This window comes from Carcharodon carcharias, chromosome 4, assembly GCF_017639515.1.
Source record: "Carcharodon carcharias isolate sCarCar2 chromosome 4, sCarCar2.pri, whole genome shotgun sequence".
Lineage (NCBI taxonomy): Eukaryota > Metazoa > Chordata > Chondrichthyes > Lamniformes > Lamnidae > Carcharodon > Carcharodon carcharias.
This window is the reverse complement of record NC_054470.1, coordinates 189,840,847-189,857,580: the sequence shown is the minus strand read 5'-3', so window position 1 is coordinate 189,857,580 and position 16,734 is coordinate 189,840,847.

The window sequence follows — 16,734 nt, the reverse complement described above, 5'->3', positions numbered from 1 at the left end:
GCTCAAAACGTTAACTCTGTTTCTCTCTCCACAGATGCTGTCAGACCTGCTGAGTTTTTCCAGCATTTTCTGTTTTTATTTCAGATTTCCAGCATCCGCAGTACTTTGCTTTTATCTTTGAATTTTTAAAAGCTTTGTTTCCTCTTTCTGTTTTCAGTCAAAATTTCTCCTTTACCTTCCTTCTCAATTGAAGCCACTGCTTCCTTGTTTAAGCACAGTTCTCACATCGCTTGCTAATGCATGAGGCTCAACAGTGAGTATCAACCATAATAGTCCAAACAAGGTTGGAGTTGGATGCAGCGGTTCAAGAAGGCAGCTCACCACCACCTTCTCAAGGACAGTTAGGGTTGGGCAATAAATGCTGGCCTAGCAAACGATGCCCAGATCCCATGAATAAATAAAAAAAAGGTGAGAGGTTTAAGCTGTCTTCATCCAAGAAGCACACATTGCAATTTCCAGAAAACTAAATAGATTCTCTGCTTCCTAATCTAGGGACACTGAGGCCAATTTTAGTAGCTCTTATACTACTACAACTGAAATCAACTAGTTCAGCATGGAGCAGGGGCCAAACCTGGGACCCATCTGTAAGCTCATCTCCTTGATGAATTAATTAGCTGAGCCATTGTATTGTCCTAGAATATTGGCTAATTCATCCTATCCTTGGAATAAAACAAAAATACTGGTCCTAAAATTACACTGTGTGATAGTAACATACAATACTTAATGCGTTTTACTGAAATTTCTCTCATTATTTTAGCTACAACTGTGGAGAGAGGAATTTCAGATGAATGTGTTAAACATTGTACAACAGTGTCCCAAAATGTACAAAGGAGTAGGCCATTTAGGCCTTCATGCTGTTTCACCATTCAGTGAGATAAGAACATAAGAAATAGGAGCTGGAGTAGGCCATTCAGTCCTCGAGCCTGATCCATCAGTCAAAAGATCATGGCTGATTTGATGTGGCCTTAATTCCACTTTCCTATTTTTACCTTTAACCCTTGATTCCCTTGTCAATCAAAAATCTGTTTAACTCAGCTTTGAATATATTCAATGACCCAGCTCACTGGGGGAGAAAATTCCAAACGCCAACAACCTTCTGAGAGAAGAAATTCCTCCTCATCTCTGTCTTATATAGGAGACCCTTTATTTTTAAACTGTGTCCCCTATTTCTAGATTCTCCCATTAGGGGAAACATGCTCTCAGCATTTACCCTGTCAAGCCCACTCAGAATGTTATATGCTCCAATAAGATCACCTCGCACTCTTCTAAACTCCAATGAATACAGGCCCAACCTGCTCAACCTTTCCTTATAAGACCAAAAGACATACATACATCCCAGAGATCATGGTTAATCTGCGAACTAACTCCATATACCCAACTTTGCTCCACATTCCTTAACACTTATGGTTAAAAAAGTATCAATCTCAGATTTAAACTTTATAATTGACCTGGTGTCAATGTGGAAAAGTTCCAAATTTCTACTGTCTTTTGGGTGTAGGAGTGTTACCTAACTTCATGTGTGAAAGATCTGGCTCTAATTTTTAGACTGTGTCCCCTATTCCTTTCCAGTGGGAATAGTTCCCTATCTGTTCCCCTTAATGTAATTTTGGGGCTAGAATCTTTGGATTTGGAATAGAACTGATGGTTAAACTAGTGGGAGTGATAGGGGAGTATCTAGGGAAAGATCAGTCTGGCATTTTTTCAGTTTTTAATGGTGTTTATTTGTTGTTCCATTTTACTCATTCACAGTGTTCAAGATAATTTTCTGAAAACCAGACAGCTAATTTAATGTATTAATAGATATATACTGGTTTAATTGTTGATGAAATTCACACACACCTAATGGAAGTGTCAGCCTTCTTATAATTGCACAAAGTCATAATCAATTCAGGAGCATTCTGCAGAGGTCACATTAGTACAATCGAACAATGATTAGGATTGGTTTTCTGGTCATTAACATTGTCCTGTAATGTTAGCCCATCTCTTTCCTTTGTGGGTGTTGATGAACCTGCTGCTTATTTTCATGAATTTATGTATTTAGTTGATACTTCCTGTCCACAGTTTCCCTTTTTATCAATATCAGACCGAGTGAGGAGACTGAAGAAAGGGAATAGGATGTGCTGTGTATTTCTTCTGAGAAACTTTTTAAATATAGCACAAGAATGGATTTCAGTGGTATTAAAAGTTTTAACTACATTACATTTATTTAAAAGTGAACTGCATTATGGACTGATTTATACGTGAATAACGTCCATTTATAAATATTGAAAATTATTTAGAAAATGTACATAGGACATTTTTTTATGAGTAAACTATTTTTGAGATCTGTTTGTCTGAAAACATTTTATCATTCCAGTGCCAATGATTTGTCTTACTATTTGGTTAATGTGTAATTATTTTCCTCTCTTTGAACTTATCTGAATTGCAAAGAGTATCATAGCCTCAGCTGATCCCATTATCATCTGACATACACGCTTCCAGTAGCATAGTAATCAAGAGCTGGAATCCCAGGTTATTTTTTCCTTCCTCATCCAGGACCCTATTACTGTTGAGCACAAGCTAGGATTGGATCTGCGACCTTGCTGATCTGCACGCCTTGGATACTCCGTAACTTAGCCAGTGGTAGAGCCTTTTCTTTTTAACAAGTGCCAATAGCATCCATCATGTAAAACCATCTTCCTGAAACTGCTGTGCTGCAAATAATGGGTTTATGCAGGATAGAAATTATAAGCAAGCTGTGGGATTGCAACTCTAATGTTCATTTTCTAAAGGCAGCAAAAAGGATGGTTGTTACCACTGCACTGTTAGACACAGCCTTTAATATGTTTTTGCCCTCATTGAGTCTAGTCTTCAACAAAGCAGGGTTCCAGCCATAGTTTTATGTGGCATTAGAGTTTTATAAAACAAAAATCTTTGCATCTCCTCACAGTTTGCTGCTGGGCCAGACACCCTCTTGCAGCTAGCAATAATCTTTTTGTTAGAACAGCAGAATATTGCCATTGGAAAATTTAATGAATGAGCTTCCTGCCAATATTAGAAAATGCAATGAATACAAACAGGAAATGTTGAAAATGCACAATGAGTTAGCAAGTATTGGAAAGAGAAAAGAGCCAGCATTTGTGAAAGGTTAAAGTTTGAGTGAGACCATACATCAGAACACAACAAAATATTGAAATGCCTTTTTAGATATTGACTGACTCTCTGTCAAAATTTTCTATTTTTAGTTTTGATTTACAATTTTTCTTTGTTTCTCTCTTTCAGGTTCAAATTGCACTGCTGTGTTAGTGATGCTCGTGTCAATATTTTTGTATAAGGTTGTCTTCCCACTATTTTAATAGAGGTATAAATCTATGGCTTAGTCTTTGTTTAAAATAGGAGAAAGCATTCATTACTCAAATTGCACAAAGCAGATTCCTCAACAGATGTCAGTGGTCGCATGAGCATGTCTACTTTTAGCCAATGTTAGGGTTATCAATGCAGATGTCTTTATTTTTTGGCAGAAAGCTGAGACCAAGCTGACACAGGAAAGTTGAGTTCAGAAGGATGCGCAAAAAGGCAAGAGAGGAATGATTACAATTGTGTAATGTTAAATGTAAAAAATAAGAACCTGTCGATTTGTTTTGAGCTCCTTCATCTATAGTGTTGCACTTCTTGTGCAAGTGTCATTGATTTTATGTTTAAATTGAAGAGAATTCTAGAACATAATTTACATTCATAGGGGTTGTGCATTTTTCATATTCCTGCTAGTGACAAAACAGTACAATCACAATGAGAAATAATACCTAATGTACTGTCAGATATTGTATGATTTCATATTTTTGTTTCCATGCACCTCCGTATTAAATAGATAACGAGTGACGAGAGGTCATCAGAATGAAATGGACTGAATTTTCCTACCCCTGGGAAACCCCGTCAGGTCCCACCTCCAGGAGACTTTTCTGGAGAGGCTGCCAAGGGAATTGGCAGCTCGCTCCATACAGGAAGGCAGGCAATGAAGTCAATTCAGCTCTCAATCAAGGGCTGTTTTCCCCAGATGCTGCAATGTTCCCACTGTTGCATCGACTTTCCATTCTGTAGGGAGCCCAACAACACTGCGGGGGCGGCCTCTTGCTGGAAGGTTGGTGCGCCATTGTGGCTGAATTAATTGTCAGCACCCTGAGGCCCCTCATGGTACTTTGTCATCTTTCTTACCACTAAAGCGGAAGGTGAGCACTTCCATTTTGAGGAGTCTGCTAGGTCTCCCTCTTTCCAGCAGCGCTTGCCTCTTACGATGGGACTGCTGTCAGAACGTGGTGCGAGCTTTCCCCTTAGACCTCCCACTTCCCTGGTCTAACCACCATACCACCATCTTTAATTGAAAGGTGAACAGGGAGGCAGCCAACTAGGAGAGCATTTCAAGTAAAGTTGCCCCAGTAGGCAATTTGAGGTACGCAGAATTTCCTGTATTTGTTCCTGAATTCCTTGGGAAAATTGAGTCCATTAACTCCACGGGCAGAATTTGCTGCCTGTTGGGCGGGCGGGGAGCTGATCCCCGCTGGAGAAGTGGGCCGCACCGCTATTTTATGTGGGCGGGCCAATTAAGGCCCGCCCAGCATGACATCCGTCAGGAAGCGCTATGCGCTTCCTGTGCGGGTGGGGGGGGGGGGTGGATTCCCTGAAATCGAGAGTGCAGTCTTTCGTGCATGCGCACAAAAGAGCGCACATCTCCCTGAGGCTAAGTGCAGCCTCAGGGAGATCGCCAGGACTTGGAAAGATATTAAAAATAGAAAAAAAAATTCCCTTACATGTCCCCTCTTGTGACAATGTCAAATAAGATGGGACATGTTCATAATTTACAGAATAATTTTATTACAATTTTTAAAACCCTACATGAAACCTCATCCCGCCACTGGATGAGGTTTCATGTTTTCTCTATTTGCCGCCAGGGCTCCTGGCCGACCCGCCAACCTTAAGGTTGAACGGGCAGGTCCTTTAATTGGTTAAATGATCCTGTCAATGGCCTCAATTGGCCATTGATAGATCGGCGGGCCCGCAGCTGATTGTGCTGCACCCCCGCCTTCCTGAAAATTTAAATGGGGCGGGATGGCGTCGGGGATTCCGGCTGACGTCATCCTGCATCATTTTACGCGTCGGCGAGTGGGCCCCGCTCCCTGCTTGCTGACAGCAAAATTCTGCCCCATTTCTTGCTGAATATCTGCAGCATTTTCTATTTTTATTTCAAATTTGCAGCATCTGAAGTATTTTGCTCTTTAGTAGGGGACATTTATCAGACTGAAGGTGGACAAGTTTTTTGGTCATTTCCTGACTCTCTTTGCCTCTCTTCACCTCCCTTATTGCATTGGTTCTTTGCTGTGGACATATCCTTGGTGCCAGCATTCAGTCTTGTTCAGTGGTCATTGTACACCTGAGAGACTTGACCATGTCAGCAGCACAGAGGAAGATGGTTGTGGTTGTTGGAGACCAATCATCTTGGTTCCTTATTACAATGTTCTAGGCCCAACCATCTTCAGTTGCTTCATCAATGACTTCCGTCTATCATAAGGTCAGAAATGGTGATGATTGGTGATGACTGTACAGTGTTTAATTCCATTTGTAACTCCTCAGATAATGATGCAGTCTATGCACATTTGAACAGGTCCTGGACAACATTCAGGCTTGGGCTGAAAAATGGCAAGAAACATTTGTGCCACACAAGTGCCAGGCAATGACCATTTTCAAAAGGAGGGAATCTAATCATCTTCCCTTGAAATTCAACAGCATTACCACCTGCTGAGTGCACATTTGAGCAGGTCCTGGACAAAATTCAGGCTTAGGCTGAAAAATGGCAAGAAACATTTGTACCACACAAGTGCCAGGCAATGACCATTTTCAAAAAGAGGAAGTCTAATCATCTTCCCTTGAGATTCAAGAGCATTACCACCACTGAAACCCTCACCATCAACATCCTGGTATCATCACATAATCCTGTGGTTACAAGGGCAGGAGAGAGGTTGAGAATTCTGTGATGAGTAACACCTTTCTGACTCTTCAAAGCCTTTCCACTACCTACAAAGCACAAGTCAGGAGTGTGATGGAATAAAAATAGAAAATGCTGGAAATATTTTGATTAGCTGAAACAGGTGCAATGTGTGTACATGTTCTTTCTGTCTGCAACCCCAGCTAATCAAAATAAGTGACAGCCATTCGCTGACTTATTCCTCAGGGAATACCTTGACCAATCAGTGTCAAGCTGCCTGGTTTAAATTTGAAACAATTCTTGGCAGTTAACCATCAGTCACCATCAATTGGTGCATTCTCCAAGGCAATGCCTCTACCAATCAGAGTCCACTTACCAATAAATCACTATCTTCTCATACAGTATAAATTGTTGTTTTTCCCTTATATTGATATGCTTGTAAAGTGTCCTGGTGAGTGCAAGATGAAAAGCTTCGACATATGTCTTGGTGATATTTTAGCGTGGATAGAGGATTGGTTAATGAATAGAAAGCCGAGAGTGGGCATAAACCATTTTTTCAAGTGCCACAATGCTGGAGCCTCAGCTTTTTACAATCTATATTAATAACTTTGATGAAGCGACGGAGAGTAATATATCCAAGTTTGCTGACAATACCAAGCTAGATTGAAAGGTGTCTCAAGTGGTGTTCCTCAGGGCACGGTGTTGGGACCCTTGCTGTTTGTGCTATATATTAATGAGTTGGATGTGAATGTGGGGGCCACGATTGGGAAATTTGCAGATGAACAAAGATTGACCGATTAGTGGATAGTGTAGAAGATAGCCACAATCTCCAAAACGATATAGATGGATTGGTGGAGTGGGTGGTAAAATGGCAGATGGATTTTAACATAGAGAAATGTGAGGTCATACATTTAGGGAGGTCAAACAGTTAAAGGGATTACACAATAAATGGGAATATACCAAGAGGGGTAGATGAAGTGAGAGATCTTGGCATACAAGTACACAGGTCCCTGAAGACAGCAGTTCAAGTAGACAAGGTTGTAAAGAAGGCATATGGAATGCTCTCCTTCGTTGGCAGAGGTATAGAATATAAAAGTAAGGATATAATGTTGGAATTGTATAAAACACTGGTGAGGCCACAACTGGAGTATTGTGTGCAGTTCTGGTCACCGCATTACAGGAAGGACATAATAGCTCTGGAGAGAATGCAGAGGAGGTTTACAAGAATGTTGCTGGGGTTAGAAAAGTGTAGCTACGAGGAGAGATTGGATAGGTTGGAGTTATTTTCCTTAGAACAAAGAAGGCTGAGAGGTGACTTGATTGAGGTGTACAAAATTAGGAGGGGAATAGATAGAGTGGACAGGATAAAATTGTTTCCCTTGGTGGAGAATTCTAGAACCAGGGGACATAGATTCCAGATAAGTGGCAGAAGGCGTAGTGGGGACATGAGGAAGAACTTTTTTACGCAGAGGGTAGTAGTGGGTGCCTGGAATTCGCTGCCCAAGTTGGTGGTAGAGGCAGAAACTCTAAACTCTTTTAATAAGTACTTGGATCTGCACCTTAAGTGCTGTAAGCTGCAGGGCTATGTGCCAGGTGCAGGAAGGTGGGATTAGAAAGGGCACCTGAGTGTCCTCAGGCTGGCATTAACAAGATGGGCCGAATGGCCTCCTTCTGTGCTGTAACTTTTCTATGGTTCTATGGTAAGCTATGAGGAGGATGCAGGGAGGATGCAAAGAAATATAGACAGGTTAAGTGAGTGAGCAACAAGATGGCAGATGGAGTATCATATAGGGAGGTGTGATGATATTCACTTTAATCATAAGAATGAAAAAGCAGAATATGTTTTAAAAGGTGAGAAACTTGTGTTGATGTTCAAGATGTTGGCCTTTATTGCAAGGGGATTGGAGTACAAGTGAAAAGAAGGCTTAGTACAGTTGTGCAGGGTTTTTGTGAGACTGCAAGTGGAGTACTGTGTGCAATATTGGTCTCCACATTTAAGAAAAGATATACTGCATTGGAGGGGTACAGCGACAATTCACTAAAGTGGTCCCTGGGATGAAGGGGTTGTCCTTTGATGAGAGGCTGAGTAAATTGGGCTTATATTCTCTGGTGTTTAGAAGAATGAGAGGCGATTTTATTTAGAAGAATGAGGTAATCTTATGAAACCTACAGAATTCTGAAGGGGCTTGATAGGGTGGATGCTGAGAGATTGTTTCTGTTGTTTGTGGAATCTAAAACACAGGAGCACAGTCTCAGGATTAGGGGTCGATCATTTCGTTTCTAATTTGTGGAACTTATTTATTCTTTACATAAATTCCTTGAGCCATAATGGGCCATTACTAAAGCAATGGGTGGAATTTTTCCATCCCACCTGTGGCGGGTTTCGTGGTGGGTGGGACTGGAGAAGCCAGAGGCAGGCAAAAAGTCGGAAATGCGCCAGCTTAAAAACAGTTTGCAATTCTCCCGATGGCAGGTTAATGTAGGTCAGTTATCCCACCGACTAGTGGCATGAAGGCAATTTGCATTCATTAACATCTCATGAATGCTCATTAAAACAGCTGCTCGCCGGGATCTTGTCACACTTCCAATCTTGCATCACACCAGTGGGAAATTACATCAGCCTCAAACCCATTTGAAAAAGAGTGGTGTGCGCAAGTCAGACCTCAGTTCACTCGTAACATCAAGGTAAGTACAATATACATAGCCTACCTGACGTAGAGCTGCGCTGGTCTTGTTGAAATGAAAGCCACACAGCTGGGGCTGCAGGGTTGGTCTGCTCCTGCTCTTTGCCTACGTTGTCCCAAAGGACGCCACTGCACTGCAGTACTCATGCAGGCCTCCACTTTCAGACAGTGACCAGTACTGCTGCTGGGGTTGGGGAGTGCGGGGGGCTTCTACCCCCCAGTGGTTGAGGCCGTTGTCCACAATTGAATTGCTGTGCAGTGGTATTTAGGCAGAACTGCACTGTCAGAAACTACTACTTCAACCGGGGTGGGGTGTGAGGGGAGGATGAGTATTACAAACACAAGGGGGGCAATGGGGGAGGAAGGCTGTGAGGCTTGGGGCGAACATGAGGGAGGCAAAGGGGAGGGAAGCCTGTGAGGGGGAAGGACAAACATGAGGGGAGCAAAGGGGAGAGAAGACTGTGGAATGGCAGTGAGGGGGAAGGGCAAACACAGGTGGGCCTTTCATGTGTCACCCTCTATCTTATTGCTGCAGAGTGAAAGGTAAGGTCATGCATGTCTGTGCTTGTCCTGAGGTCCGGTGTGTCACATAAGACCTGGTGCCATGTGGATTAGGAGGATATCACCTACCAGTGGCTTTGAAGGTGACTGCAGCTCTTAAGTTCTTTGTTTCTGGGTCTTACCAGGGACCTGTACAGCATCTCACAGTCGGCAACACATCAGATGCATAAAGGAGGTCACAGATGCCTTTTACAGGAAGGCCCATCTTTATGTCAGGTTTGCTGTGGACGAAGGTAGCCAGGCTGTGAGATTCACCGTCTTCGCTGCCATCTCTGGTCTCCCAAGAGTGCAGGTTGCAATAGACTGCACCCATATGGCTATATGGACTCCATGGCAGCAGTCCCCAATGTTTATAAATGCAAGGGCTACCATTGCATCATGGACAACTGATATGTGATAATCAGAAGCACATACTGCACATTTGTGTATGGTATCCCGGGAGTTACCAATACTCCTACATCCTGAGTCACTTCCAGGTGCCTGAGATTTTCGAGAGGCCATTAGATCTGCAGGGATGGCTGCTTAGGTATGAAGGTTACCCACTGCAACGCTGGCTGATAATACTCCTGGTTCACCCTCAGAGTCTTTACGAGGAAAAGTACATCGCTGATCACAGGTCCACACGCTCCCTTATAGAGCAGACAATAGAGCTTCTGAAGATGCACCTCAGATGGTGGTTCACTACAATACACTCCCAACAAGGTTTCCCACCCTTCACAATCTGGCAATGCAAAGAGGTGAAGGCCTGCCAGAGGGTGAACTGGAGAAGGATGATGGAGGATGACGATCTGGAGGCCCAGGAATCTCAGGAGGCTGTTGAAGGTCAGTATGCATGTGATCACACCATGGAGGAAGATGTGGGAGACGTGCTCATGATACGTTAATTGTTGACAGGTTCCAGGAAGAGTAAAGTTAATTGAGGGCATATGGCCACTTCTTTCCTAGTCCTCAATGCCATTTTCTTTCAATTCAGGAGATGTCCAACCACTTGCAGCAAGAACGAGTCCTGCATTCACACTTGTGCATTCTGACCTCATGTATCACCAGGTCATGATCCCTTCTTTGGTCCACTGTGCCCTGTGAGTGCATCCACTCTGGGAACTGAAGAGACCACAGAATCACAAGAGCGATGCGAGAGAAGACTTGAAGCCTTCACTGCCATCTAATGATGCAAACACTGCGTCGATTGAGATGTGAACATGCCCATGGAATCTCCTCCTCCTGTGCATGTTTTGTCTTCTGCCACTACCACTGAGCAGACACAGATGCTGCTAGAATATCAACGCCAATGAGCTGTCCTCACTCAATGGTGTTCCTTGAGGAAGAAGGGTTAGAAATGCCTCTATCACACACTTCCAATAAAGATTTAAACACATCTCCCTGACCTCACATAAGGGCGCAGAGATTAGTTCAACTGAGGTAGACATCACATAAATGTTAATCTCACAGTGGGACATTATCAATGAGCGGGAGGACGGCTAAACCTCGACAAAAGATGATTCCAATGTACAAATTCACAATGCCTTCAGTTGACCAAAACATTCACATAACCATCAAACGTATTCACAAGAGTGCAATTTCTTTACTGTTAAAGCACACCCATGACCCAAAAGTGACATCAAAATTTCTTAATTTTCCTAACTCTATCACTATGCCTGGGTGCAGCCCTGACATCCACAGCAGAGGTGGAAGAAGCTACTGCGTCCTGATGTCTGTAATGACCTTGGCAGACGTCCTCTGATGGCCTGAGGCCTGGAGGGCCCTGGCCTGATAAGGGTCTCCCAATAAGGTACAGAGCGCCCTCGGTAGCCTGAACAACTGGAGTGGATAAGCTCACAGGCAGAGGGGACTGTGAGTGGCTGCACACCCTTGGAGTGTCCTGAGAGGAGGTCCCTGGGGTGTCAACATGATGCTCATTCTTCCTGAGGGTGTCTGAGGGCCCTGCCCTGACTTCTGCAGGAGATGGTGCACCTGGAGGGAGGTCAAGGTGTCTTGTCCCCATTCAGCTGACATCTTGGTGGTTCCCACCAAGGTGTGTGGCCATGGAGTGCAAAGCTGAGCACAAATCCAGCAACACTGTTGGACTAAGATCTCCACAGTAGTCACCAGCCTTCCCATTGTGACCTTGAGGTGGCTCGCATGTCGGAGCCATGACATCAGGCAAAATATGAATTGGCTCCTCATCGTTATTTCTAGTCTGCTGAGTGACTGTCAAATCTCTGCCTGATGTTCCGCCACCTTCTGTCATTGCATCTCCAGCACTGAGTTGGCGCCTGTTTCCAGAGGCTCATCATCAGACTCCGACTGGTCTCCAGTAGCCATCCGAGTGTCGGAGACCTGGGCTGTCCCTGCCTCCAAATGCTGCGGGGATGTGTCTGTGAGGTGTTCTCCAGAACGTGAACCCGATCCTAATCTTTAGCTGTGCCCCACTGACCTGCATGTCTCCGAGCTGGTGGAGGGTGCATGTAAGCATTGTGACGGTTCTTCCAGAGCTTCCTGTTCGGATGTGGTCTGGGGTCTTGGACTGGTGCTCAACTGTCTTATGAGCCTCAATCTGCTGATGCCTAGAAAATAGGGTTTCAATTGATGAGCATGAGCTATATAACACTGCACTATGATTGTCAGGATTTGATGAAGTGATGGAGCTATGATCTGTACTAGGTTGCTGGGAGAGGTCATTCTCCCCTTCCCCATGGGAGAGATCCCTATCCCCCCACAGCGAGCCTGGCTGCAGCCTTTTCAAACTTAGTGAGTGCAGTGGTGTTGGCCGTCCCTTCCCCTGTTGTGTTCCAGCTTGACCTATATGAAGACGAAAGAAAGACGTGATGAGAAGGGATGGAGCAGAGGTTGGGTAAGATACATGTCCCCTGTATGTGGTGAGCCTTCCCCAGAAGGGCCTGAGGATGGAGTGTGAGCAACATGCTGAATGAGATGGTGGTGATGTGAAAGTTTCCGTGAGAGAATGGTGATACATGTCCTCTGCTAATTGTTGTGTGAGATCCCTGAAGGGAGTAGCCGTATGAGTTCATGATGCCATGATGAGAATTTGATATTGAAGGTAGTTAAAGGATGACTTACCCTGGCAGAGTGGATGAGATCATTCATCTCTTCTTGTACTCGATGGCGTTTGCCAGCTACACTGACCTGCTCTGTGATGGCCTCCCAGGCCTGAGATGTGAGGCTGCTGTACTTCCTGGAGGCATCCTTGGGTTACCGGACATGCCTGTGCGCCTGTACTCCTCTGATGAAAGCCTGGAGGACCTGGCGGGTGAAGCGGGATGCTGCATTCTTCTAGAAGCTTTCAGCCGCCTTCTTGTGGCTGGAATACATTTCTGCACGTGTCCTGAAGACAGGTGGGCTGGAGAGAGACATATTTATGTGTTGAACTGGCATTTAAATGTGGCACCTGGACCTTTGATCTCCACCAGCAAATCATCTGTTTGCCCGGTGATTCAGCCCAATACTCGCCTGTGCATAATTAATGAGCTTCCAAGCGTGGAATCGGGCGTGAGTTCCAGCCAGTGGGGTGGGTCCCGCAGAAACTGCCCACCGCTGCACTTAGTCACATAAATGGAAAATTCCACCCAGTATATGAATTGACTGAAGATAAAAACAGGTGTTTCTTAGGGAAATTGGCTAAAGGAATAATGAGATAAGGGAGGTGGATGGCATCCAGAAAAAAAGGAGCAGATCTTTTGAATGGACTCAGTGGCTTGTCCAAGCACCTCCTATAAATACTGGCCAGGGTAAGGATCAGAGGTGGATGTGGCCAAAAATTGTCCCTGCCAGTTGATGTGCCATTCCATCTGCCTCCATGCAGTTTTTGCAGAGGCAGGATCAGGGCTAGCAGGACTATCTGCCAGCTACCTAAAGGCTGGATTTTTCAGTTGGCCTCCAGGTTCCTGCACTATCTAGCAGGGACCAGTTTAAGCACCTGGAGGCAGGATTCAACAATCCAGGCATGCCTGGAGGCAGTCCTTGGGTGCAAGAGCAACCACAGGTCACCATGAAGAGGAACTGCAAATCCTGAGGGACTGCAGATCCTTTGTCCCAAGACAGTGTTAATTGCCCAAAAAAAAAGGCAGTTGTCATTTCTGGAAATTATTATTCCAACATTACTCAACAACAGAAATGGGGAGGTGATGGCTTAGTGGTATTGTCACTGGACTAGTGATCCATAGACCCAGGGTAATGCTCTGGGTCCCAGGTTCGAATCTCACCACGGCAGATAGTGCAATTTGAATTCAATAAAAATCTGGAATTAAAAGTCTAATAACGACCATGAAACATTGTTGCTTGTAAAAACCCATCTAATTCACTGGTTTTAGGAAATCTGGTCTACATGTGACTCCAAACCCATAGCAATGTGTGTGGTTGACTCTTAAATGCTATCTGAACAAGGGCAATTAGGGATGGGCAATATATGCTGGCCTAGCCAGTGATGCCCACATCCCCATGAATGAATAAAAAAAGGGTGGAATTTTACCAGCCCCCTGATGGCAGGCTAGGAGGTGGGAAACTAGTAAACTGGCAGGCAGCCACATCAGAAGGGCTCCCCAAGACAGTCCCACCACCAGGGAAACTTCACAGCAATGGAAACAGCAGCATGCTTGAAGATCAGAGGTGGGTCAATCTAGACAATTAAAGGCCATCTTCCTGGGTTATTGGCATCTTTACCGGCAGCAAATCTGTTTGGCAACATTATGACCTTCCATGGCCATCAAGTCATGGACTTGAATCCAGAGCTTCTGGCTCAGATGCAGGGATGCTACCCACTGTACCACATACTTCCTGAAGACTTAGAAATGTATATATTTTTAAAAAAGGAATGCAAGTTGCTCAAGCTTATGGAGACTTGGTGGCTATTTTTTGGTCAGTATTGAGAAAGAAAAAACAATCTTCAGGTCAATTTTCATTCATTGCCAAGTTCATTAGACTCTAGAACTTTTTTTTAATCCTTGGAAAAATTTTTGTTTGAAACATAAAGTTACTTTTAAAAAACTGACTTGCAAGAGTTACTACTGTTGGCAATGCACACAAGCTAAATAAACTTGCACAAAACAGACTTGACAAGTTTTCCAAAGGAGCTACAGTTAATTATTTGATCTTCTTGTGTCAAATCAGCTCCCTCACAATATGGATCATAGTCACAACTGTAAATGAAGTCCTGCTCCAGGTCCATTTTCAGTCACAGCTTTGTACCCATGATTCCTTATACAGCAAGATACTGATTTCAAAATTATATGATAGCAGTTAACAACAGAAGAAAGTCTCAATAAGCAAAAGAACAAAGGAACAATAGTACTATTTTAATAGATTCTTGAAGAAGCTGTCTTTGAATAGTATTTCTTGCATTTTTTTTGCTGAACAGCAATAGGGAATTGAACAGCACTGTATCCCAGCTCATAAGTCAACACTGCATAGCCTGGCAGGCTATAAGGCATCTGGAGCAGCAAATCTGCCAAGAGTTAAAGGTGAAGGAGATCAAGGACATACATGGCCCTGGGCCACATTATGAGTAATGATGTTTTAAAGGAATAAGCCCTTTCTTTTCTCTATTCTGTACAACTTTTAAACTTAGTTGTGAGCTGAAGGATGTGTAAACTGCAAAAATTGGCCTCCCTTTAGAGCTTCCACCTTTGCACTACTTCTACCGCTGTGGACAATATACTTAAATGTTAAGCAATTGCAAGAACTTTCTTGCAATTTCAAGAAATCTTTCTTTAAAAATATCAACATCACTTTCTTTCCCAAATAATATTTGCTGAACATTATTCAAAAATGCACCAAGAAATGGCACTGTGACCAGCAAGGGAATGGGCATTATTGAAATTCTACAACCTTTTTTGACCTGAGGAAGGAACAAACAAACAAAATGAAGGGTATAAATCCAGATATGAAAATAATATGAACAAATCAAATTACATTCCTGTTTTCATTCAATGATCTTTACTGGCGCTGTTAGATCCTGTTAGGATCCTCTCAGGCTGTACCATTCACAAAAGGGGGATTCTAAGGGTAACAGCTGCATTTTAATCAAAGTAAGAAGAAAGAAAATAGTTTTAGTAAATAAAAATAACAATTTCCCTTCAATTTTATGAACTTTTACATTTTCTAAAGGCATTGACAAGCAGTACCTCCCTACAAAGTACTTTAGCTGTCATTGACTGAAAAGTGCAAAGGAACTCAAGGAGTGGGTTCTTGGATTCTTCAGGAATGTCTCAGTTATTTAAACAGACATACAATGCTGCCATTATTACTGTTATTAACCTGGGGTTCAGATCTCAGATCTTACAAGGGATTCATTTGTACAATATTGTGTTTGAAGCATTTTACAAAAACAAAGATGATAAAACTCCTTACCATACAATTTCTATGCAACTCCAGGAGTGAGTTTCTTCAAAACGTACCATACTCTAGTTGATTTACTTAAAGCGCATATAACTGACAGTAAAAAAGTTGGAAAACACAATCATTCAGACTTTTCTCAGGGCTTCTCCCACTCTGCATAACTTTGATGTAAGGGTAATTTCTACCAATCTTCTGCCAAAGTTATGGTGGTGGAGCAGGAGAAGTCCTGAGGAAATTCCCAGTAAGTATTTTAGTCCTCGTTTTGGCTGCAGTATGGTACCACATGTACAGGTCACCTTCTGCTACCACACTAAAGTGGCCACTTTTCACATGAGCTAGGCACTTATCGTTGCAAATATGTCTGACTGCGAATCTATTCTCACAGAATGTCCACACTCACACTTGCAGCAGATAATGTTGAATAACATTAAGGAATAGGAAGCCTGCTCAATCTTTATCTTCTCTAATCAAGAGATACAGAGGACAATTGTGTTATCTAGCCACTACCTTGTACATATCCTCCTAATGTCTGTATACTATACTCCTCATTGTTTACTACATTTTTCTGAGTTTTCTGTCATCTGCAAACTTTGAAATGTATACCCATGTTCAAAACATTAATATGTGTCAAAAAGTCGTCCTAATATTGACCCCTAGGGAACACCATGGTATACATCCCTCCATCGGGAAAATCAACTATTCACTATTACTTCTACTTTCTGTCCCTTAGCAAATTTTTTATCCATGCTACCGCTGCCCCCTTCAATCCTACAGGCTTCAATTTTTCCAACAAGCCTATTATATGGTACTTTGACAATCACCTTTTGAAAGTCCATACACACGACATCCACCACTCAACCCTCATCCGCCCTCTCCGTTACTTCATCAAAGAACTCAATCTCATTGGTGAAACACATTTTGTCTTTAACAAATCCATTCTGGCTGTCATTTATTAACAAATTTTTTCAAGTGACAATTTCATTTAGGATTATTATCTCTAAAAGTACCCCTTCACTGATGATACTGGGAGACTAATGATGTAAACTAATGCAGATCCCCAATCCATTACAATTTTATCTTTTTTCCCTTTTTATATTTCTGTAAATATTCTGAAAGTAGCTTACAGAACAACAGTAATTTAATACCCTTACATTTCGAAGAGAAAGAAAAGGGAAAGGAAAA